This window comes from Lepisosteus oculatus, chromosome 27 (genome assembly GCF_040954835.1).
Source record: "Lepisosteus oculatus isolate fLepOcu1 chromosome 27, fLepOcu1.hap2, whole genome shotgun sequence".
Classification (NCBI taxonomy): domain Eukaryota; kingdom Metazoa; phylum Chordata; class Actinopteri; order Semionotiformes; family Lepisosteidae; genus Lepisosteus; species Lepisosteus oculatus.
The window spans coordinates 189,137-213,270 of record NC_090722.1 but is presented as its reverse complement, the minus strand read 5'-3'; the positions used below and the strand labels follow the sequence as shown (position 1 = coordinate 213,270).

At 39.8% G+C, this 24,134-nt stretch overlaps 1 protein-coding gene across 2 annotated transcripts in view; it reads right to left on the bottom strand.

The window, feature by feature from the left end:
* Positions 1 to 14,090, bottom strand: part of sema4ab (sema domain, immunoglobulin domain (Ig), transmembrane domain (TM) and short cytoplasmic domain, (semaphorin) 4Ab) — an 86,547-nt gene extending 72,457 nt beyond the window's left edge. Inside the window, exon 1 of one of the 2 annotated variants that reach the window (XM_015339085.2) lies at positions 13,573 to 14,090. The gene's annotated coding sequence lies outside the window, so the exon portion shown is untranslated. The remainder of the gene's footprint in view (positions 1 to 13,572) is intronic. The other variant, XM_015339084.2, reaches the window with a different exon arrangement.
* Between the last annotated feature and the right edge of the window lie 10,044 nt (positions 14,091 to 24,134).

The following is a 24,134-nucleotide window of genomic DNA, read 5'->3' as shown; positions in this document are numbered from 1 at the left end:
AGTTGCACGAATTAGAGAGGTTGCTCCAGATATGAAGTGCAGCATCCACCGCGAGGCCTTGGCCGTCAAGAAAATGCCCGATGATTTAAAATCTGTTAGACTCTTGAGAATTGTATCAAGGCCCGACCAATGAATTCACATATGCTTTGCTTGACTACACAGGCTCACCCCTCTCACTGAAATGGTGCTTTTTTATTGTTTATTTTTAATTTTTGTTGTTCCTGTTTTTTTTCTGTAAAGCGCTTTGAGAAGCCACATTTAAAGTGCTATATCAAATAAAGTTTATTATAATATTTATTATATGTGTGCGAGAGTGTGTGCGCACGCGCACTCATGTTGGTCATTGAGATTTTCTGGGGTTCCTATGAGAAGATGACTTGTAGGTGGTACTTGGATGCTTTGGTTTGATCAGCGGTGGTACTTGGTCCAAAAAGTTTGAGAACCACCGGGTTAGACCATTGCTGGTGGACAGGAAAACCATGGCTTTAAAGGTAAAACATAACATACTACATTAAGTCTCACAATGATTGTCATGGTAAAAGTGATGAATCACACTACTTGGTGTATAAGTTCAAGGAGCTGGCTGCGTCAGCATGCGTAGACTTCCAAGGAACAGGTAAATGTTTATTCCATGCTGAAAAGAGAAGAAAAGAAACAATGTTTCGGCTGTGCAGCCTTTTTAGGTGTGAAGAAGGCTATAGAATGCTCCACAGCTGAAACGCAGTGTCTCTTTTCTTTTCAGCATGGAATAAACCTTTACATGTTGTATAAATGTTTCCTATTTTTTTTAAAACAGAGTACTATAAGAATATCGTGCATTAGATAATGATTGATTCAGAAAAATATTCCATTGGTGTAGCTCACTCACTTTGTTTTCGTCACAAATAAAAGATATTAGTTACCTACCCCAAATTACAAAAGAAATGCTGTGATACATTTAACAAACATAAGGAATCATGCAAATGCTCACTTTGAAAAATAAAATTGGATGTGGCCAAGAATATATCGTTCTCATCCTTAGAAGAAAGCTGTGTCACACATGTCATATCGATCTTGTGAAAAGTCAAAAAGTGAATTTCCATAATCACATTAATCAGATCCTATTGTTGATACAGATGTTAAACCTGTTGAGAAAAGAATGAAATCCTGTCGTGACTCCAATTTAATTTAAATTGGTGTTAGTCCACACTGGCTTCATGGAGTGGCAGCTCATTCAAAAGTGTCTTGTATTAAAAGAAAACTTGAGTAGGTGCTGTAGTGGAAATCTAATGAGTTAATTGATTCTTAAAAATGTAGAGAGCTTTACAAAAAATATATTGGTGCTTTTAGATAATATTTCAAGGATATAACTGCTATGCTACAGTACGTGCAGAATTTTAGAAAACAGTTCGTCAACAAAGTACACTGTTTAGGTTAGTTTAGAAGACAATGTACCAAAATAATATATGCTGTCTGGGTCATTAGAATTAGCTGAAAGTAACTGATAAGCTTTGAATAACAAATCTAGTTTTTCTTCTCTCGCTCTATGATGTAATCTGTTTTCTCTTAGAGAAAGGGGAAGTTTTAGAAGGGACCAAGTGCTGAACTTTTTTACAGCGCAACGTCTTATAAAAACCCTGTACTGCTTGTAACAAATTGAGTCTCTGGTTGCACTTGGCGAAGTGGCAGCAGGGCTCCCAATATTGCAATATTGAAATAAAGACCTTACTCAGGTGAGAACTCTCTCTTGTGGCTTCCTTGATAGTTATATTTCCATGACAGTTTGGGGGCTCGTCCGGGATCACAAACCTGAACGCGAACGGCTGCTGAAACTCCATCCGGACCCGGACAATTTTAGCAAATTGGACGAACCTCGGAGGATAAACTGTTTATCCTTCCAGAGACGCGTCTGGAGAATTGGCAGCTGTCTGACGTCAGTAAGTGATCCTTAAAAATTAATAGTTTGAGAAGCGAGCCACAGGGGTGTTCTCACGCGGGTTTGATGAGTCTGGGACTCATATAAAGAACTTATCTTAACACAGACGTGTGGTTTTTGCTCTGCGGAGTAGTTAATGTGATAAGGTTCTAAGTAAGGCACCGATCGGTAAAAATGGGAAATTAAAATTCAAAGACGAAAATGGGACGGAGCAGTCCAGCAAAAGTACATGTACGACAAATTCGGAGAAACAATTATAGCCTGGGTTAGGGAAAAAAATTATGTTCATGAACTGTAAAGCTAGGGTAATAGGTGTAAGGGAACTTGCACATAATTTATATATGATAATTAGGGAACCATAACTATGAAGGATCTTTGTAAGTGAATCAGAATGGACAGAGGAAAGTTGAATTTGGAAAAAGACGTTTCCTGAAGAAGGGGAAACTTAGAAGAGAAGGAGAAGAAATGAAAGAAAATGAATTGGAAAACTTATTTAATGGAAAGAGGAATCACAGAAATAATGGGAAGCTTAAAGAAAGACTAGTCTTGAAACTAAAGAACAGCAAACTGCAGCTAAAGTCATGGCCATGCGTACTAAAAAGAAAAAGTCTCCACCGAAATTAGAAAGCGGTCCGGAGCCACTTGTTTGTGAAATACCAATGTGCACTTTTCCAGGTCCAGAAGGAACTCCAGCATATGTACAGTACATTGACATTGGTCTCCTAGTGAATTATTTGCATTAGTTAAGTCTTTTCCTTAATTGCCTGATGATCGTAAAGAATTTAGAAGAAAGGCAAGCGCCTTGTTCTTGATTGTCTTAAGCCTAATTACAGTGACATAACCTTGTTGCTAGATCATATTGTTCCTAAAGGTTTACAACGTCCTCTAAAAAGGAGGAGGCAGATTGGCGGATACGTGACCCAAATGATGAAGAAGTATCCATCTAAATTAAACCACACGGACATGGAGAGGAAAAGTTAGGCGGCCGCTTCTAAAAAGAGGTAAGGACTCCTCTTTTCTAAAAAGTCCCTTGTCCTCTCCATGTTGCTGTGGTGGGTTCAGGGTTTTCCTGAAGCTGAAGCGAGTACAACAGAAAAATGAGTTAATGGTGTATGTGTTTTAGATGCCTGTTTTGTGAAGGTGGGGTAGAAAAGGAGGGATTGCTGAAGGAATAGCGTCTCGCCCTGCCCGTGCGAAAAAATCCAGGTGTTACATCCTGGTACACGACTGCAGTACGGCTGAAGGTGGTAACTAGAACTGTACTCGCAGTAGAGCCGAAAATGGTAACTCGATTCAACTGTGTGTTTAAAGCCAGGATTTCGAACCTGGTCCGTGTTCCCGAATTGTGATAGTTCGTCAGTTTGTCTCGACTGGGGGATTCCGCGGGGCGCGTGGGAGACGTGAAAATGGTTTGGTGTGAAGGAAAAAAAAAGTTTGATTAATCCAAAGTGAAACTTAAAAGAAATATTGACTGTCAGACGGAATTTAGGCTGAACAGGAATGTAGAAAAGTGTATGAACCTTTGGATAAAAATATTTAGAGGAATATTTGAGAATTCAACAGAATATCATAGATAAGACGGAAAAATCCCTGATGGAAAAGCTAAAAGCAATGGCTGAACGAAACGAAGTTGTATATGTAGAAAAAAAGAAAGCAAAAGAAGAAATAGAACGCCTTGAGAGAGAATCTGGGAGAAGGGTGGGAACTAGTGTGGAGATTTTGGAAAGAGCATTTCCCACCGAAAACTGATTAGAGAAAAGTAACAGCATGTCAGCAGAAGGAAGTGAGGATGTTTTCAGATTTTACAGAAAGGTTTATAGCTTTATGGATAGTATACTCGGGGTTAGCCGATGAGAAGGAAGTGAATGAAGATACTTCCACAGTAATAAAACAAATTTACTTGAGTGGGTTAAAACCTGATGTTGCCAACTATAGTGCAACTATGCTTTCCTGATATTACGAACAGTGACAGATGTGATTTAATAACTCGCGAAGTATGCATGCAGAAGTGCGAGCGCTGCAAATGGGTGGTAAAAAGACTCCCAAGGAGGAGAAAAGGGAGCCGCCAGTTTGTCGAAATTATTGTGCGACTTTAATGTTATACCGAGATATAAAACCTCAAAGACAAAACTACTAATAAGCTGGTGTGCAGTTACTAAAAAAAAATGTGTTTTTTGGAGAAATTGTAAGAAAGACGCTTGATTTCACAATTAAAGAACTTGTCAGAAGCTGAAACGATAGCCGTGTGTGAACTAACAGTTTTAATCTAGTAAACTTCTCTGTAGCCTTCCTAAATTTATCTCAGGATTTAAATAAAAGTGAAATAATCTTACAGTGTGCAGTAACTGTGGGGCACAGGAGCACAGCTGTCCTGTTTTTAGACTAAAACAGCATAAAGATGTGATATAACGTTTTCTAACGGGTAACAGGAGGCTACAGGAGAAGGAGTGCAAGGGTTGTGTTTAAAGCAAATATAAGCTGTCACAGTCTGCTTGGGTAAAGATGTACAGTTTCAACTACTGATGTGGGTGGGGGACACCCCAGACCTATTTTAGGCCCAGACTGCAGCATTTTATAAGGAATTACTGCATGAAATAGGATTTATGTAAACTAACTCAATAGAGTTATGTGATATTGTGATTGTTTTACCTAATGAGGGAATCCATAAGGCCGGGCTACTCCAAGTATTGGATCTTGAGAGGAAAAAAAAGGAGTATAAAACCAATTACATGATAAAGCCAGGGTGAATGCCTTCTCAGAACGAGCTTGTCTAGTGACGTATTGGTTTAAGGGGGGTAGTGCAGTCTAAAGACAAAATTGCCTTGACCCCTGCAGCAGAAACTGTTTTTGATGTTTTGAAACAAGCTTTCTTGCAGGCACTGGCCCTGGGCTGGATTCCCTCAGACGGATCATCTGTATGTAATCTGTGTGTAAGTGAAAGAAATGGATCGTGAGCTGTTGTGCTGGTGCAGGAGGCATGGAGATAGGCATCGTCTGGTGGGTTATTATTATTCAGGACCCCTTGATGCGGTGGCCAAGGGGCCGTGTTTATGTGTTGTGCAGGCTACCTGCCTGGCTGTATAAACTGTGAATAATCTGGTGTAGAACTAGCAGACCGAATGAAAAGATTTAATTGAAACTTGTAAATATGCTAAATGGAAAATTGTAGCAATTTATATAGACTGTATATATACATTTGGTGTATGCCACAATTTTGGATGGCAGTGAAGGAATAGGGATTTCCCCAACATGGCAGGGACTCCAGTTAAGAATGCTGGGTTTGTCTCTGAACTGTTAGAAGCTTTGCAGCTGCTGACTGAAGTAGCTGTGGTAAAGTGTAAATCACATAATAAAGAAATGTTTCCAGTAACTCGAGGGAACAACTTTGCAGATGTAGCTGTCAGGTGAGCAGTACTTGTAGAACAGGAGTCTGAGACCCCTGTGAGACCTCTATTGGTAAAAAGGGGACAGCTGCAGGATATTCAGGCTGAGGCCTCTAAGGCAGAGAAAAGGACATGGTTAGAAAAGAGTGTGGTGCTGCCAACATACTGGACACTCTGCAGGCCCTTACAGCCTAATGCTCTTTATAGCTCGACAAATGCACTCTGTCAGACACCTGGGTGGGGACCGTGTTTGAAGCAGTAGCCACTTATGTGGTATCTCAATGTGATGCTTATCACTACAGTTCAGGTGCAGGTGCTACAGCTCAAAAGGCCTGGTCCTGAGAAACCTTTCATGCAGTAGCAAATGTTTACAATTTACATTTGTAAAGGGAAACCTTGGCTCTTATAATCTGTTTTCCCAGTGGGTTGCTGTCACTGCCTCTGTGTCTAGCAAACACTTGATGATGGAGATAAGCCCTCGGTGGGCACTGACCTACCGCTTGTATTATGATCAAGGGACAGGCTGTGGCTGGATTATTCGGGGTGAGATGGACTGAGATCACCCTCAGTCTGCTGGAACAGTGGAATGAAGGAACAGAACTCTAAAAGATCGACTAGACATCAGACTGAAGGAACGCCATGGAATGCGGGCTGGATCAAACAGAACTGTGTAATAGAGCCTGTTTGATATTATCACAAGCCAATCAACAAACCTTCCTAGAGGGATGAATTTGGCTAATGGATTGTTGAATTTGCTAATTCTCTATTGTAGTATTGTAGGTTGTTAATTGAAGTGGTGCATGGGACTGGTGAATAGGTGCTGGACGCTTGGAGACCTCCAGTAGAGGGAAGACACGACCTGATACCTGGCGAGTGGGTGTGGTGAGGAAGATATACCCTGCCAGATGTTGCAACCCTGCTGGGAAGGACCATATCAAGTGCAACTGACTATCGACTCTGAGTGATAGGACGAGATCGCTGGATCTACGCATTGCGCCGACACCGAACCACTGCACCAGAGACTGAGTGAACATTAATTATTATATTGTCAGTGTTTCTGTGTTTGTTGAGCTTCCTGAGGGGGGGCGACAGTGTACCTGTTAAGTGTAATGAGTTTTACTTTGATAAAATGGGGATATGGAATCAATACTTTATCAGTCAGCCACAAATAATAATCAGAGCTCATGTTGGGATTGTATTGCTATAAAAGATGCTCATGGGAGTAATCCCCTTTGATAGAGGTGATTATTTAGGTTTATTGGCATGGGTAAATAGCCCTGCTTTTAGTCTGAGTGTAACTCAGATCTATTAAAATGGAAATAACTGTATGCTCCTCGCTATAATCACAGTTTTAGGCCATTCTCTATTAGGGTGATAGACAGCTGTTTAGGTGAGCAAAGACTAAACAGTACTTGTATTCTAGACAATTATTAGCAAATGAATGACTTAGCAAAGCACATCTATGATGAAGAAAAATATATATCACAATTATAATCCAGATGATTGGGGCATTGGTGCATGGCTACAGTCTGTGCTAGGAACCTGGAGAGGGTCTCTGGTTCAATACGTATTTGTGTGTCTGGTATTATTCGTTATGATCATACTGTTAATATCCTGCTTGAAAAACATGTGGACTAAAGCTGCTGCTTCTGTGCTAATTGTACGCCCTGAAGGGATCATGAAGGTAAAAAAAAAATGTAGAGAAAGGTTCTCCTATCTAGTGGCAGAACCTGATGGGTAGAACAATATAGTTTTAAGGGGAGTTACCCTTGGGAGTGATTCCCATAGATGCACATTATTATTATGGTTTGTTTGTTTATAATAAGATGTTTTGCAGGAACGGACCAAAGAGAAATTTTACAACTTCAGCTAGAATTGTTCTGCAAAACGGCACAGCTGAGGCAGTGGAACAATGTGTAGATTTTTCTAAGAGTTATTACCCAGCTGTTGACCAATCTTGTAAAAAACCCCTAAGAAAAATGCTGGGCTCCAGCCCACAGGGATTTACCTGTGCTGTAAGAACTAATGCGTGAATAAGTAGACTGGATTCTGGTGAAAGACAGGAAAAAGAGGTGGTGTTCGCTCAGGTGGAGGGGGCCGTGCCAGGTGCCCTGAATTCATGCTTCCCACTGTAAAAAGGTCACAAACGAACTGAGCAAAGAGCAGGAGTGATGTCTCCACAGGGATAGATGGGGATCACATGCTTGGGACTGATGTGCCCAGCCTTTTTCCTTTTTATGTGGAAGCCTGTCACCCAGAAGCCCAGAAAGAGGAAGAATCTAAACGCGAAGCCTCTTTGTATACAAACTGGCTGAATGAAACTGATAATGAGGGGGATATGAGTAATTTGTGGTACAAATTTATAAATCATACTGTAAAGTTAAAGAAATTTAATGCATCTTGTTATGTATGTGCTTTAATGCCTCATTCTACAGCCTCACCCATTTCTCTCCTGGTTAGAATCACATCACTGTTTGGGCCAGGGGGAATGTTTTTCTTTAAGTAACTAACACCGATTATAGTAGCTGTGATACTTGTCTTCCTGTTTTTGTGTTGCTGTTCGACTTGTATTATTCCAATGCTTCAAAATATGGTAATGAATATGTTTGCGCATCAGTATGTTCTGGTAAGAACGCAAGAACCCGAAGTATGGGAGCCTCCTGGGAGTCCATATGAAGAATCAAACTTTTAATCATTTTCAAGAATAAAAAGGAGGGAATTGTAGTGGAAATCTAATGAGTTAATTGATTCTTAAAAATGTAGAGAGCTTTACAAAAAATATATTGGTGCTTTTAGATAATATTTCAAGGATATAACTGCTATGCTACAGTACGTGCAGAATTTTAGAAAACAGTTCGTCAACAAAGTACACTGTTTAGGTTAGTTTAGAAGACAATGTACCAAAATAATATATGCTGTCTGGGTCATTAGAATTAGCTGAAAGTAACTGATAAGCTTTGAATAACAAATCTAGTTTTTCTTCTCTCGCTCTATGATGTAATCTGTTTTCTCTTAGAGAAAGGGGAAGTTTTAGAAGGGACCAAGTGCTGAACTTTTTTACAGCGCAACGTCTTATAAAAACCCTGTACTGCTTGTAACAAATTGAGTCTCTGGTTGCACTTGGCGAAGTGGCAGCAGGGCTCCCAATATTGCAATATTGAAATAAAGACCTTACTCAGGTGAGAACTCTCTCTTGTGGCTTCCTTGATAGTTATATTTCCATGACAGTGCAGAAAAAGATTTGGATACACAGCCCTTCATCTTTCAATAAGTTGTTCATACATTACCTCACGGACTACAATTCAAATGTAATCTGCCATTCTGTCATTCTGTTCTTGTGCTCATTTTAGAACATCAATTCTCATACTGAATGTTTTCATTGGCGGTACACAGCAAATAGTACAGAACAAAAGGTCAAGCGAGAATGTCTTAAAACCGTTCAATTCCACATCTGGAACAATGCACTGAGGTAGAATCATATTATCAAAAAAAATACATACCTGTAAACACTGCCTGTAAATTTATAAGAATGTCCAGAGAACATCAACCAGACTGGACATACTGTAGGCACATTGTGTACATTGTGAATTCTAAACTTAATATCAGAAAAAAATGCCAAAAGAATGCCAATAAAATGCAGAGAGGCTTATATTCTGGAATTATTTTAATGCAGTTTACTAAGCAATACAAATGGTGACCTTTCCTTAATACAAAACACTACTGACTAATGAATTTTAGCATAAAATAAGGCTAAATAGAGGTTTTGCCAAACATCAAATCCAGTCCATGGTGCAAAGAGCTAAGAAAAATTATGGTTTGTTTGTTTATAATAAGATGTTTTGCAGGAACGGACCAAAGAGAAATTTTACAACTTCAGCTAGAATTGTTCTGCAAAACGGCACAGCTGAGGCAGTGGAACAATGTGTAGATTTTTCTAAGAGTTATTACCCAGCTGTTGACCAATCTTGTAAAAAACCCCTAAGAAAAATGCTGGGCTCCAGCCCACAGGGATTTACCTGTGCTGTAAGAACTAATGCGTGAATAAGTAGACTGGATTCTGGTGAAAGACAGGAAAAAGAGGTGGTGTTCGCTCAGGTGGAGGGGGCCGTGCCAGGTGCCCTGAATTCATGCTTCCCACTGTAAAAAGGTCACAAACGAACTGAGCAAAGAGCAGGAGTGATGTCTCCACAGGGATAGATGGGGATCACATGCTTGGGACTGATGTGCCCAGCCTTTTTCCTTTTTATGTGGAAGCCTGTCACCCAGAAGCCCAGAAAGAGGAAGAATCTAAACGCGAAGCCTCTTTGTATACAAACTGGCTGAATGAAACTGATAATGAGGGGGATATGAGTAATTTGTGGTACAAATTTATAAATCATACTGTAAAGTTAAAGAAATTTAATGCATCTTGTTATGTATGTGCTTTAATGCCTCATTCTACAGCCTCACCCATTTCTCTCCTGGTTAGAATCACATCACTGTTTGGGCCAGGGGGAATGTTTTTCTTTAAGTAACTAACACCGATTATAGTAGCTGTGATACTTGTCTTCCTGTTTTTGTGTTGCTGTTCGACTTGTATTATTCCAATGCTTCAAAATATGGTAATGAATATGTTTGCGCATCAGTATGTTCTGGTAAGAACGCAAGAACCCGAAGTATGGGAGCCTCCTGGGAGTCCATATGAAGAATCAAACTTTTAATCATTTTCAAGAATAAAAAGGAGGGAATTGTAGTGGAAATCTAATGAGTTAATTGATTCTTAAAAATGTAGAGAGCTTTACAAAAAATATATTGGTGCTTTTAGATAATATTTCAAGGATATAACTGCTATGCTACAGTACGTGCAGAATTTTAGAAAACAGTTCGTCAACAAAGTACACTGTTTAGGTTAGTTTAGAAGACAATGTACCAAAATAATATATGCTGTCTGGGTCATTAGAATTAGCTGAAAGTAACTGATAAGCTTTGAATAACAAATCTAGTTTTTCTTCTCTCGCTCTATGATGTAATCTGTTTTCTCTTAGAGAAAGGGGAAGTTTTAGAAGGGACCAAGTGCTGAACTTTTTTACAGCGCAACGTCTTATAAAAACCCTGTACTGCTTGTAACAAATTGAGTCTCTGGTTGCACTTGGCGAAGTGGCAGCAGGGCTCCCAATATTGCAATATTGAAATAAAGACCTTACTCAGGTGAGAACTCTCTCTTGTGGCTTCCTTGATAGTTATATTTCCATGACAGTGCAGAAAAAGATTTGGATACACAGCCCTTCATCTTTCAATAAGTTGTTCATACATTACCTCACGGACTACAATTCAAATGTAATCTGCCATTCTGTCATTCTGTTCTTGTGCTCATTTTAGAACATCAATTCTCATACTGAATGTTTTCATTGGCGGTACACAGCAAATAGTACAGAACAAAAGGTCAAGCGAGAATGTCTTAAAACCGTTCAATTCCACATCTGGAACAATGCACTGAGGTAGAATCATATTATCAAAAAAAATACATACCTGTAAACACTGCCTGTAAATTTATAAGAATGTCCAGAGAACATCAACCAGACTGGACATACTGTAGGCACATTGTGTACATTGTGAATTCTAAACTTAATATCAGAAAAAAATGCCAAAAGAATGCCAATAAAATGCAGAGAGGCTTATATTCTGGAATTATTTTAATGCAGTTTACTAAGCAATACAAATGGTGACCTTTCCTTAATACAAAACACTACTGACTAATGAATTTTAGCATAAAATAAGGCTAAATAGAGGTTTTGCCAAACATCAAATCCAGTCCATGGTGCAAAGAGCTAAGAAAAATATGAAGAAAAACCAGGTCACAGGAAAAACATAACTGAAACAGTGGCACTTCAGAAAGAAAAAAAGGAAAATAATTTTTGGCAGGCTTTTCTCCATTGCACTGAATGGAAAGATAACAGTAAAAACAAATGGAAGAGCTGCCTCCTGGGACAGCTCTGCAAAAGGCACTGGGCCTTGAGATCAAAGCAAGGGCTCTGTGAGGTTGCCTAGGCAACAGCTACTCTATTACCAGACCTGCCAAGCGCTCAAATGTATTTTGCGCTTACAGTACAGTATGTTTTGTTTTCTCCAAGGAACATTTTAAACTTGATGGAAACATGTCTTTCTTACAGGAAAATACTACCTAGAATAGTATTAGTAAAGGTAAGAGAATAAGGAATGTGGTATGAATTTTATGTTTGTAACACTTAACTTATTTTGCAAAAACCTGACTCTCAGTTTTAGACGTAGCTAAATCAGTTAAAGACCTTAAATTTAAACCCAGAAATATCAGTGCAAATCTTAACAAGCTAGTACACCTACAGTACCACAACTCTAGTTGTATGCAGGCTAAACTCTACTGAAGTATACTAAAAATAAACAAGCCTTTGTACTAACATGCAAAAGCAGATATTTTGGTGCTCAAGTACTGCACTGACTGTAGATTAGCCCAGACTAATCAGGCATCCTTGTTAAGGAGTCCATATTTAAAGAAGATTAATCAATACATAAAAAGCATTTTATGAATTTGTTTCTTTCTTATGAAAAGGCAGAGATCCGAGAAACAACGGATACTCAAAAAATAAATGTACTTTGTTGTATTTACACATTTACATATTTACACAGAGTCTATAGTGTGCTTGTTGTCAAAATCCACTTAACCTAACAATGGTAAAGAAAATAATTGTTCTGCTATTTGACCCACAAAGGACAGAGTGGTAAGTCAACTGAAACACAAAAGGCCTTTTTTCAGAAATAAAATGGGGAAAAGCGATCATTGTTAAGGTTTGCTTTTCTTTTTTTACATTTCAGGCATAACAGCAGATCAATGGGCTCACATTTAAAGAGAATTATAGAATACCTTGGCTTCAGACCTAGTGGCTTTTATAATCCATTATTCTAATATTGTCTTTATCCGCAACTATTCTTATAATGACTGCATTTGACACCGTTTTTTCTCAGAACTATACTACTAAGCAAACAAAGATACAGTACAGTCAGATCAGTACAGCTATTCAAATATACCTGGAAGACACGTTTACAGTAGTTTAGATGGCCTGTTTAATTATTTTGTAAGGGGTTAAAATGGAAAGAATAATTGGTAGTCAATGCTTGAAAAACCGATGCTTAAATTCAAAGTGTTGAAAATCACTGTTTAGGGCACAGAACAAATAAGGCACGGGTATAGAATTAACTGTGATAAGTTAATCAACTGTACTCTGCTATTCAGGTCAAAATCATTGGCATGAGGAAAGCTATAACAAATAAATAAACAATAGAATGAGCAGCATAATCAGATTACAGTCTTGCAAAACTTTAAGTTGCTTAACAGCTGGAAGTGGCGCTTATTTATTTGGACAACATAAGAAATATTGCTAGAATCTTGCTTTTATCTTCATAGATATTTTATCACAAACTTCTACAGACACCCGTTTGATACTTATTTGTACATCAAACCAAATAGGAAAAAGGTTTTTGTTGTTTTGCGTTGGAGTGAATGAATTCTGTGTAATTCACTCAGCGTTTAAAAGTGTCCCTGGAAAAGTCAAAGCTTATCCAATTTTCAGGTCTAACTGAAACTTTGCGTTGCCCATTTTTTCCCCAAAAATTCGAAAACACACAGACCCTCCCATCCAAGAATGTAATAATTCCAGACCAAATGCCAAACCAGGGAATTGCATAACTAAAAGAATCTTGTTTACAGAAAATAAAAGGACCCGATTTGTACAACCCCATTCAGAGCAAATGACACTTGGCAAAATCTTGTAAAACTACACTGGGCTGCAGCACGTGCACTTTTAACCCTACGAGTCCTTACTGCTCACCACAGAGAAAAACAAAAACATTATTGTACTTATAAATTCTAAACCTACCAGCACACATTTCGCAGAATTCCATGCCTTTAACGCCACTTTAAAAACATATACTCTAGATGACGTTGATGAATAATGTGATTCATAACAGCATTCCATTATATTTATCACGACGTATCAGTGTATACATACTCGGAACGAACCTCAAAACAATGTACGACGGTGTAAGAACTCCCTTTATCAGGTCTAATCGGCATCCCTTTAACTTTGCAATATCCCAGATGTATTTCTCCTTTGTATGTCACACAAAATCAACATACTGTACAAACCATTCACAACTTACTACACAACACGTTTCTTCTGTTGTCTTGAAATATAATGCGAGCACTCGACACAGCGTTACTTGCTGTAAGTGCTAAATCTGGGGAAAAAAACGTTATCTTACCCTATCTCGGTAGGCAGACCGACCTCACCTTTTACACTTCAGGAATCTTTACGCCTCGTTTCCCCGCTCCGCCGTCGAGTATTGAATTTAAACCGCACGGACTCCTCTCCTTTCCCCAGCCAGCAGCAATGGTTTAGATACAGGTACAGTACAGCACATATCGTCCTCCCCGTTCAGCCTTCCAGCCACAAACCATAAACCCAAGTCTGATGGCGGGGCGTCACCTAACTGTACATATAAACGATGTACAGTAGTACGGAACTGTCCAAGTAAAATAAAACAGCGGTAATAAGTTTTAAAAGCAGAGGATATGCACAGAAAGAAAGGGGACCGCAGCGCTGTTGTTCCCTCTTCTTCACTGACGTGGAGAGAGGCGGCTCCCCCAGCCCCCGGCTCTGTGTGCAACACAGATGTCTGTCGATTCAGCTGAATGACAGCGGGAGTCTTCCCTCTGAAACCTCACAAAGCATTGCTGCAAAGCACCAGACATGGTTTCTCCTTATAACGAAGGTGCCCCTTTAAACCTGAAGCACTTGCGGCTGCAAGAAGCTACTACTCAAGGTGTTAGCGCCGCTTATCGGTGAAGAATACAATAAAAATGTTTAATATCGAGTATTACAATGAATCGGGAGACTGTCCATTCTTCTGTTTTATGTGGAATATATGTTTTGTTTAATATATGGAAGCGAGTATGTCACTGTTGTTTGATGAAATAAAATGTTCATATGATGTATGCGAAATTCAAAGGGGTTAACAATGAAATAGGGGTTATTTATTTGTAAAGAAAAATTATCTGACAGAAAGTTAACGCAGCTGTGCTGCCTTGGACTGTGGGCATATGAATTTTAACATGGAGACACTATACTCCCCAGAGTTGAGGGACTGGATCTGCCTCACTGCTGAGAAACTGAACGCTTTTAAGACTTAGGCTTCAGAGACACTGGAGCACGACATGAACAACGTGCTGTTAATTAGAACTAAGTGGCAGCAAATGAGAAAGGTCGTGCAAATGTGAAATTTCACAACACTTAATATGTCCTGACTACTTAAATGTTTCATGGTCACCATACCACAGAAAAGATACTAAAAAATGACACAAATATAAAATCTCAATCTACAGTATAATCCTACTACAGATTGCATGCTGGGGACATAAGACAACATAATGGTATTAAATTCAGCACCATTCATGCTCACTGTATATTACAAAATAGAAAAGTACAATGGCAGTACAAGAAATAAATGAAAAAGTTAACTGAAACTCACTGCAAGCCAGAAAGCTACATAAAGTTACTATGGGGAATTATCATAAGATTTCTATTTTAGTTCAGCTGAACTGAAACTAAGTTCAGAAAACAAAAAAAACAGTGCCAGTGAAGACAAATAACAATACTTATTTTACAAACATTTCATATAATGCAATTTGCCAAAGATGGGGAATTATCTTATAGCCCCTTCTATTTATTACTAATGTACAATATTTTAACCAAAAATGGTTTGGATTGCCTTGATGTAGCTTGCCACGCACTTAAAATGTACACCTATCCTCTCATTGAAAGAGATTAGCTATTCCTACTGTTTAGCTCCTCAGTTTTGGGTGTTTCACTAAGTAGCATGTAAGCCAAAATTATACAATTTATACTGGTTTGGTAACAACAATACAGAAACATACTGAAATTAGTCTGTCCTGCTTGCTATGTTGAACTAGGTGAAGGTCACCCAAGATTAATGTGTTTTAAAATCTCTTACATAATAAAAATGTGTATACCATCTGGCATTTTTTTCCATAATTTTTATTCATTCTCAACAATGTTCACATACCATCCCTAATTAAAGAGCATTAAGATTAAGAGAGCAAAAAAAACACCATGAAAAAGGTGGCTTCTCAGAGCGCTTTACAGAATGACAAAAGGAACAGCAAAAATTAAAAATAAACAATAAAAAAGCACCATTTCAGTGAGAGGGGTGAGCCTGTTTAGTCGAGCAAAGCAAATGTGAATTCATTGGTCAAGCCTTGATACAATTCACAACAGAGTCTAACAGATTTTAAATTGTCAGGCATTTTCTTGACGGCCAAGGCCTTGCGTTGGATGTTGCACTTCATATCTGGAGCAACCTCTCTAATTCGTGCAACTACACCGCTGTCTCAGCTTGTCATCGCTCTGGCACTGTCTGTACAAACTCTGATGCAATTTATCCAGCAGATGCCATTCTCTTCGATAAATTCATTCAGAAGCTGAAATATGTGCTCTCCTGTAGTTCCTGTTGGTAGCGGCTTACAGAACAGAAAATCCTCATGGGACATGCCCTCAAACTCGTATAGAACGTAAATGTGCTAATTGGCCAAATCAACGACATTTATAGACTCATCTAATTGCAGTGAAAAGCATCTGCTCATCTTAACACGCTCTATCAGTGTACTTTTGACATCATCCGCCATATCAATAATTCTATGAGTGACTGTGTCTTTCGGAGGGGGCAGCAGGTCAAGCTGTTCAGCAGCTTTTTCTCCACATATAATACGGGTCAGCTCTTTTGCCAACAGTAAACAAAGTTCTTCACAAGTAGTGTGGGGCTTACCTGTCGGGCATCATGAGCCACTCATGAAGGGGGGAGGGGGTACTGTCACGCACCCTCCACAGCTAGAGGACGCTCCTACTCTATTCTGTCCCTAGTTTCCTGTGCTTTGCTTGTCTCTGTCTGGGGCTATATATTTCTGGGTCACGCTTTACTCCTCACTCAGTATTGAGATTTGGATGTCCTGAGACTGGCCTAGCACCAGGTCACCCTACGTCCGTGGCCTGAGGGCATAGGTTTCTATATGGCATTTCCCGAACAGCTGACCCCGGGTTAACCCCCGTCCCACTGCTACGCATAGGGTCTTTTTTCGCTCTCCTGCCATTCCATGGTTTGTCCCTTCCGACATCTGCGACACTGACCTTTCAGCAACAATTCTATCAACTCCACTGGCATATACTCTATATAGTTTAAACAAAGATCTTTTGATCTCGTTCAGAAACTCCTAAGTCTTTCATTGGAAAACATAATAAAAATATCCCTATACCAAAGTGACAATAATAGAAGGTGTTTTCCCAATCCAGTTGATTAAATGTACGTTGTTATTGTTATACATACATTATAACTTGTATCACAATTATAAAAGTAATAAATTATCCAGAAGGTGAAAATGTGATGTGGGGGGGAGTGTAACCATTTTAGAAGGCAGACCAAGAACAAAGAGTGTAAACAAATGAATCTCTTTCCCATATACAAGTACATTTACCTCATTTATCTTTGTCAAGTGAGTATGACAAAATGTTTTATTATCTCTGATAAACTTTTCTACATCACTATAAGGAGAAATATCCAAATATCAAGGGGTGCAGGCACAGGGCCTTTGCCAGAACAATTCGAACGGGTGGGTATTTGGTTTTAACCGGGGGGCCAGGTTTGCATGCCAGTTTGAGACACGTGACTCTAGAGATGATACTTACCTTTCAATGCTACAATATAGGAGGCAAAGTCAAATCTAGTTCAGCAAATACACCAGTATGATGAGAATAGGAAACATTTATTAAAAAATGTCAGCTTAGTACTCCTGTAACAACATCGATAAGAGTGGATATATAGTAACGATTTTTTCTAAGCTGGTCTGCATTAAGGAGAGCAGAAATGTCCTTGTCATTTTTATGTGCATTTCATGCTCCTTTCATACAGCCTTGCGGGTTCCTTTGAAGTGGAGTGTTAATGAAACCCTTTGTCTCTCTCTGCGGCGTGTTTCCAGTCATGGTACCCCCTGTAGGGGTTATGTGCATTTACTTGGACAATTATTAATTGTAGCAGTAAGTCACAAAATTATTCTTTGATGGCTATTAGAAAACCAACCTTGCAGGATAACTCAGCAACGCACACACATGGATACTAATACACAAGAATACATTTATTAATATATAAAATGTGCATATAAACATAACAGATCTTAAGACTGAGGGTTAGCAGAATACAAAAGGTATATATTCAATCACAAAGAGTTACAAACCAAGAAGGACATACTGTACATTCAGTATACCATTCATTTATACCGTTTGGTAAATTAACTTTGATTACAACTTCTACACTAGATACTCAAAAGCAAATACGTCACTCATAGGAATTAAATTGATATCAACTGGGGTTGAGGTAACAATTGAATTTTCAAGCTGTTATGCAGAATGTTGAAGACTCATCCAATCTGTGTGGATTCAGATCTCCCACGGACACAAGGGGAACAGCGACAGGCTGTTGCTGCAACAAATTGGCATCCTCTGGCCCGGTGCCAGGCAGTGCTGGTCAGGCATAAGGTGTGGGAGAAGGAGGGAGAGATTCCTGCTGCGATGTGCTGGCAGTGGCTCTCTGAAGACCGACTAGTTAGTCCTGGCTTAACTAGCGAGAGTTTATCCACATGAAAAGTGGATGCAGATGCAAGCAAGTCACACTCTTTATACGGGAAGAAGACCGGTTTTATCCCAATGTAGCACTAGTCCTGAATACTGATATTCAGCTGTCGAAAGTTCCGACCGTAGTTCACTCGTTGATCAGGCGAGCGTTCGCGGTGGGTACCGGGAGTTCACGAGGCTTGCTGCTGGGCTAACCTTGGGTGGATCCTTTGGTTATGCGCGGGGAACCTCCGTTCTCGACTCTTAGAAAAAAGTAAAGTCCTGGCACTCGGACACACTGGTTGTCACGTGATTGTCTGAGATGAGTCTGAGAATGTCCTGGAGGAGCCACCTTCTGGGCCTTGTGCTGCCTGTTTTATCTGGAGGAACTACGGTCATTCATTGGTTAAAAAAGTTTTGCGGGCATTCGAGACCCACATGGGGTTACCCTGCCCTACCAGTTCCTGATTGGCTGATCGAGGTTGAGGATGAGTAACAATGATCTCTGACATTAGGGTTGTAAACAACCTGGGATGAGACTCTCCCAAAGAATCTCCCAGACAGTAAGGTGCCAGAGATGACTATTTATTAGGGTGGCTGGAGAATCTCAGTCTTGGGAGTTGTTCCTTATCAGGAAAGTCTATCAGCTAGAAAAACACCTTAAATCTGAACCGCATGGAATGGCCTCTCTCTCTGTGTCCAGAACCACTAAGATAAGGGAGAGAGAGACTCGCCAGGGAGCAGCAAACTTAATTCCTGTATTATTAATAAGCCTTGCCGCTACACCCCTAACTGTAAAAGTTGAGTCAGTTGCACGGGCACTGTTGAACTTCCTACAGGGACAGCAAAATGCTGCTTCGGATTTGACACTATACTAACTATTAGTTAAGACAGCAAAAATAACATGGCTGAAATTAGCATGAAAACAAGTTAAAGATTTATTCCATGCTGAAAAGAGAAGAAAAGAAACACAATGTTTCAGCTGTGAAGCCGCCTTCGGGTGTGAAGGGGATTTATAATGCAACACACAAGGCGGTTTTGTAGCCAGAAATGCCTCACACCCGAAGAAAGCCTCACAGCAAAACGTTGTGTTTCTTTTCTTCTCTTTCCAGCATGGAATAAATCTTTAACTTGTTCCTTTGCAGCCTACGCATGCTGACGCAGCTAACTACTTGAAATTAGTATGTTCACTTCTGCTGTTGTCGATGTCGAGCGCCCCGTCTGCTTCCCTCACTTCTGCTCCATTTTCTTTTTCCCCACTACTAGCCACCCGTTTGGTGGTGACCAAAGATTGTTCTTTGAACCATTTTCTTATATCCATTATTTAGACTACTGTTAGCCTAGCTTTCTGATTAATGAAATGAGATTAAGACACAGGGCCTAGCTACGTTTTTTCATTCATCATGAAAAAAATGAAAATTTAACTGAAATATAAGATTAGTTACATAAATATTTTTCAATATTAAAAAAAATAAACTAAAACATTTTTTCCACTTTATTAGAAAATTATTTTTGGGGGTGTGCGTTAGCCCACATGGAGGGGCACTGCCCCCTAACGCCCCCCTTTGGGCTGGCTGTGTGCAGGCATCTTCATAGTGATGAAGTGTAGCACTTACAAAAAAACAAAAAAAAAGTTCTAGTGGGGGGTGAAATTGTAATTGTTTTTGCTGAAAGAACATTAAGGTGCCATCCTTAAATAAATCCCCAATCATGTGTATACCTTTTTGATGCCATGTCTTAAAGATTCCCAAGCTCACACCTGAGGGGAAGTCCTGATTCATAATAATAGGAGTTAGCATTGATATAACGTTTTTCCTACCTAAATATTGAATAATCTGCCACCATACCTTGCAAGTATTGCAAACAATATGAGAAAACAATACATTTTATCTCTGTGTCTAGCATTGCTTTATCCCCTATGACTAGATTTCATAAATATATAGGTGAGCAGGCCCAGGTATCTATGCATGAGTTACCTTTAATGTAAGGATCAAACCAATCCCATACGCTGATAAACCTGGCAAACGCTCATTCTATGTCAGTGATGACCCTCCTGGTCAGCCATATGGAAAGCATTTGCAGAGGGTATACAAGCACAGACATTCACCTTAATTAAACTTATTCAGCACAAAAGGGAAAAAGGGAGATTATGCCAACATTTCAAGTCCTATTAGTCATTTAGAATTATTGGAGCAATGTTTACTTTCCACAATTCCCTAAGATTCGGTGAGACGTTTACCCCAAGGTAAATGAAACTGTCTATACCATTTAAACTGGAAATTCTGAAGGGACTCTCTATGTCATCGAAGCCACCTGGAGGCATGGCCTTTGATTTACTGTACAAAGCTTACAAAGCTCTCCTTTAATTACAAACTTCTCGAGGGCATCAAACAGATAAATCCAGAGGATCATACCAAATGTCTTTTTGACATCCATCAGGCCTGGGGCCTTACCAGTCTTAAGGTTGTTTATGACCTCAAGACCCTCCTCCTCTGTAACTGGTCTACGCAGATAGCTTTTCTGTTCTTCAGAGAAGGATTGGAGATTTATCCTTCCTTTTATTATTTGATCTAGGAATATCTTCCTTCTCACAGTAGTGGAGGTGTACTCAGATGTGTATACATTTCAGCAGAAAAGTATCATTATCCTCTTAATATCCTTAGGGTTATAGCAAAGATAAGTGTGATAAGGGAGTGTAACACCCTTCTTGTCTCTGAGAGTAAGTTTAGTATTAACCTCCATTCTCCCGCATGCCATCTGGGCAAGAGGCCGACCTGGTTCATTGCCCGACTCACAAAGTCTTTGTTTAGCAAAGAAGACAGAAGTTCAAGTAGTGAGCTGCGTCAGCATGCGTAGTCTGCAAAGGAACAAGTAAAGGTGTTATGATGCGTTCTGAAGAACCCTATGCAGGTAATGAATTAAATCAATTGAGCAAGGCAACGTCGATGTTGGTGAGGCAGGCTGAGTGTTGTATCAAGGTAGACAGAGAAGGCTTATCGTCAAATCCAAAAGGGGCTAGGCAAGGTTGGTGTTGGTGAGGCAGGCTGAGAGATCCAGAAGGCTGAGACAAAAGAATATTTTTAGAAAGGTTTTTGAAACAGTGGAAGAGCAAGGAAAACAGCAGGCTGTTTAATTCCAAGTGGTGAAGTGTGGTTTGAGGAAAGTATAAATAGCAGGTGCGGTGAAAGGCGACAGGCATGATAGGATGATTATTTAGTCAGGTGTCTAATTATCAGAGGTCATGAGAATGTGCCGACATTTAAGAAGGTTAAGTGATTGATTATGAGGGATCATGACAAAAGGTTTATTCCATGCTAAAAAGAGAAGGAAAGAAACACAACATTTCAGCTGTGGAGCCTTCTTTGAAAGTTCCTTCGAAGAAAGCTCCACAGCCAAAATGTTGTGCTTCTTTTCTCCTTTTTTCAGCATGGAAGAAACCTTTATCCTTTCCTAGTAAGGAACTGGTCTAAAACAACACAAACAGCATCTAATTGTTTTAAAAGAGTTATAGTAGGTGAAAGTTTAAATTACGTCTCTAGGTTTTGAATCATTTTCTCTAGATCCAGTCGTCTCCTAATTGTGTCATGAACTGCATTCCTACAAGCACCTCTCACCGCCAACACCCGCACACTAATTAATCAATTGTCATTCCTCACACTCTTCCCTATTTATACCCTCTCACTCCACTCAGTCCCCGCTCACTATTGAGAGTTACTCTTCGGCTTTCTCTGGTGCGCGTTAAAACTCTTGACCTGATTTTTGGATACACAATGATGTTTCCTCCTGTTTCAACTTCGCCTCGCTTCTTGTTTTGGATTTGGATACACTCAACCTGAATCTTTTGGCTACCCGACCTAGTTCTTTTGTTTTGACTATGACTTTTTCCTTTTGCCTTTGGGATTTGGATGCCAATCGGTTGCAATAACCTTCAGTTTCAGCGCCGCATAGAGTCCAACCTGGTTCTCCTAATGCCTTCTATGACAGATTGCTATCTTTTTCAATGCAGAGGTGTGAGAAATGAGAGCTCCCCTCAAATAAGCCTTTGCTGTTTCCCACAAAGTTGATGGACTTAGTTTTGGTGTTTTATTTATCGATATAAACAATTCCCACTGTTAGTAATGTAGTCCACAAATAGTGCACAACTCATTACTGACCTTGTAATTTTAGCTAGGACTCTTCTCCCAGCACAGGTTCATCAGGCTCCCAAGAACTAATAGCGCACCCACTGACCAGCACAACACACTAAATCAAATAATGGCTGTTTTTATTCTTCCGGCATTATCTACACAAAGACAAATGAACACCATCATCCACAGTAACCAAAACAAAAGTCACAAAAAAATAATCCAATAGCACCACTCTGCCAAATCAGCTTTGTTTGTCCTGGTATACTTCCTTCTGCTGCAGTCAAGAAAGAAATGAGACTATTCATAGTCCTTCGAATACCTATATCATCCTCGATCACGACCAATTGAAAGAGGTGAACTATCTTCCATACTCCCCTTACCCTGCAGTCTGTAACAAATATAGGGTAAGGGGAAGAAGACACCTTTCTAGCACCTACTGGCACATGACATTCTGGCCAGAATGCCAGGACTTGAATGAAGGACAGGAATGTCTGGGTGATCATGGAGCATAAAACAAATGGTGGCTATGTGAGAAACTGACTGTACGCATCTGCATCAGACCAGGTGTTGCAGTGCACTGAACTTCATTTCTTTGTCCTTTGTCTTTCCTCTTTGCTTCTATGTTCCAGATCTGGTTCCAGCCTGTTTGCACACACAATCTAAGGTGTCATCTCTGACTGCAGTAATTAATGGGTGACTAGGCAAACAGTGTGTTGTTTAATCAGTAGTGATTGGTTACTGCTGTACTATTTGTGCTCCTTGATTTGGGAGGTAAACACCACACAAAAGATAAAAAACACACACACCACATCCTGACAAAACACTGCATATTATACTCCACTTACAGAAAACACAGACCCCAAGTCGCTGCCCTACACCCATTTATGTCATTATGTAAGTCAGGTCAACGATTGACAAGCCTTCTTACTGTACCTCTGCTCCATTTCACTACATTGAATCATGTCAAGTCACCTTTTTACCCCAAACCACCGCTAAAAATTAACCTTCACTAAGAAACTCAACCAATTCAATCAGGTAAAGGTCATTTACCTACTGTAGTGTAGTGTACTTAACTAGATAGATAGATACTTTATCTATCCCGTGAGGGAAATTGCAGTGCAACAGCAGCTTAACACAGACAACACAGCCACAGTGTAACGAATTATATAATAATAGTACAATACATACAATACAATACAAGAGTTACTCACAGTCCGGACACACAAAGATCAAACTAGAACAGAACAGTACACAGAAAAAATCGTATCACACATATGAATATAAATATAGATGTAAATATAGATAAAGATATAAATATAGATATAAATGTATTGCACAGGTCCCTGGCATATATTGCACAAAAAAAGTTGTAAACAGGAAAAGAAAAAGAAAGAGAACAGATGTAGCAGTAGATGTGTAGATGCGTTCAGTCCAGAAACAGAAACAGGTCACTGGTCTACATCCAGTGCCTCTGCCCAGACGCAAGGTGGATGCGTTGTACAGTCTTATGGCAGACGGCAAGAATGACCTCCTGTAGCGCTTCCTGTCGCACCGTGGATGAATCAGTCTATTGCTGAACATGCTCTTCATTTCTGCAAGCCTGTCATAGAGGGGATGGGAGATGTTGTCCATGATGGCCTCTAGTTTGGACACCATTCTCCTCTCAGCCACTACCTCCAAGGGGTCCAGGTCAGACCCAATGACAGAGCTTGCTCTCCTGATGAGCTTGTTCAGCCTTTTAGAATCCACTGCTCTAATCCCAGGGCCCCAGCATACCACTGGGTAGAAAATGGCGCTCGCTACCACCGACTGATAGAACATATGAAGTATCTTACTACATACATTGAAGGACCTGAGCCTCCTCAATAAGTAAAGTCGGCTCTGTCCCTTCTTATAGATGGCCTCGATGTTCTTAGACCATTCCAGTCTATCGTCGATGTGCACTCCCAGGTACTTGTACAAGTCCACCATCTCCACGCCACTCCCATGGATGTAGACAGGAGTAGGTTTGACCTTTTTC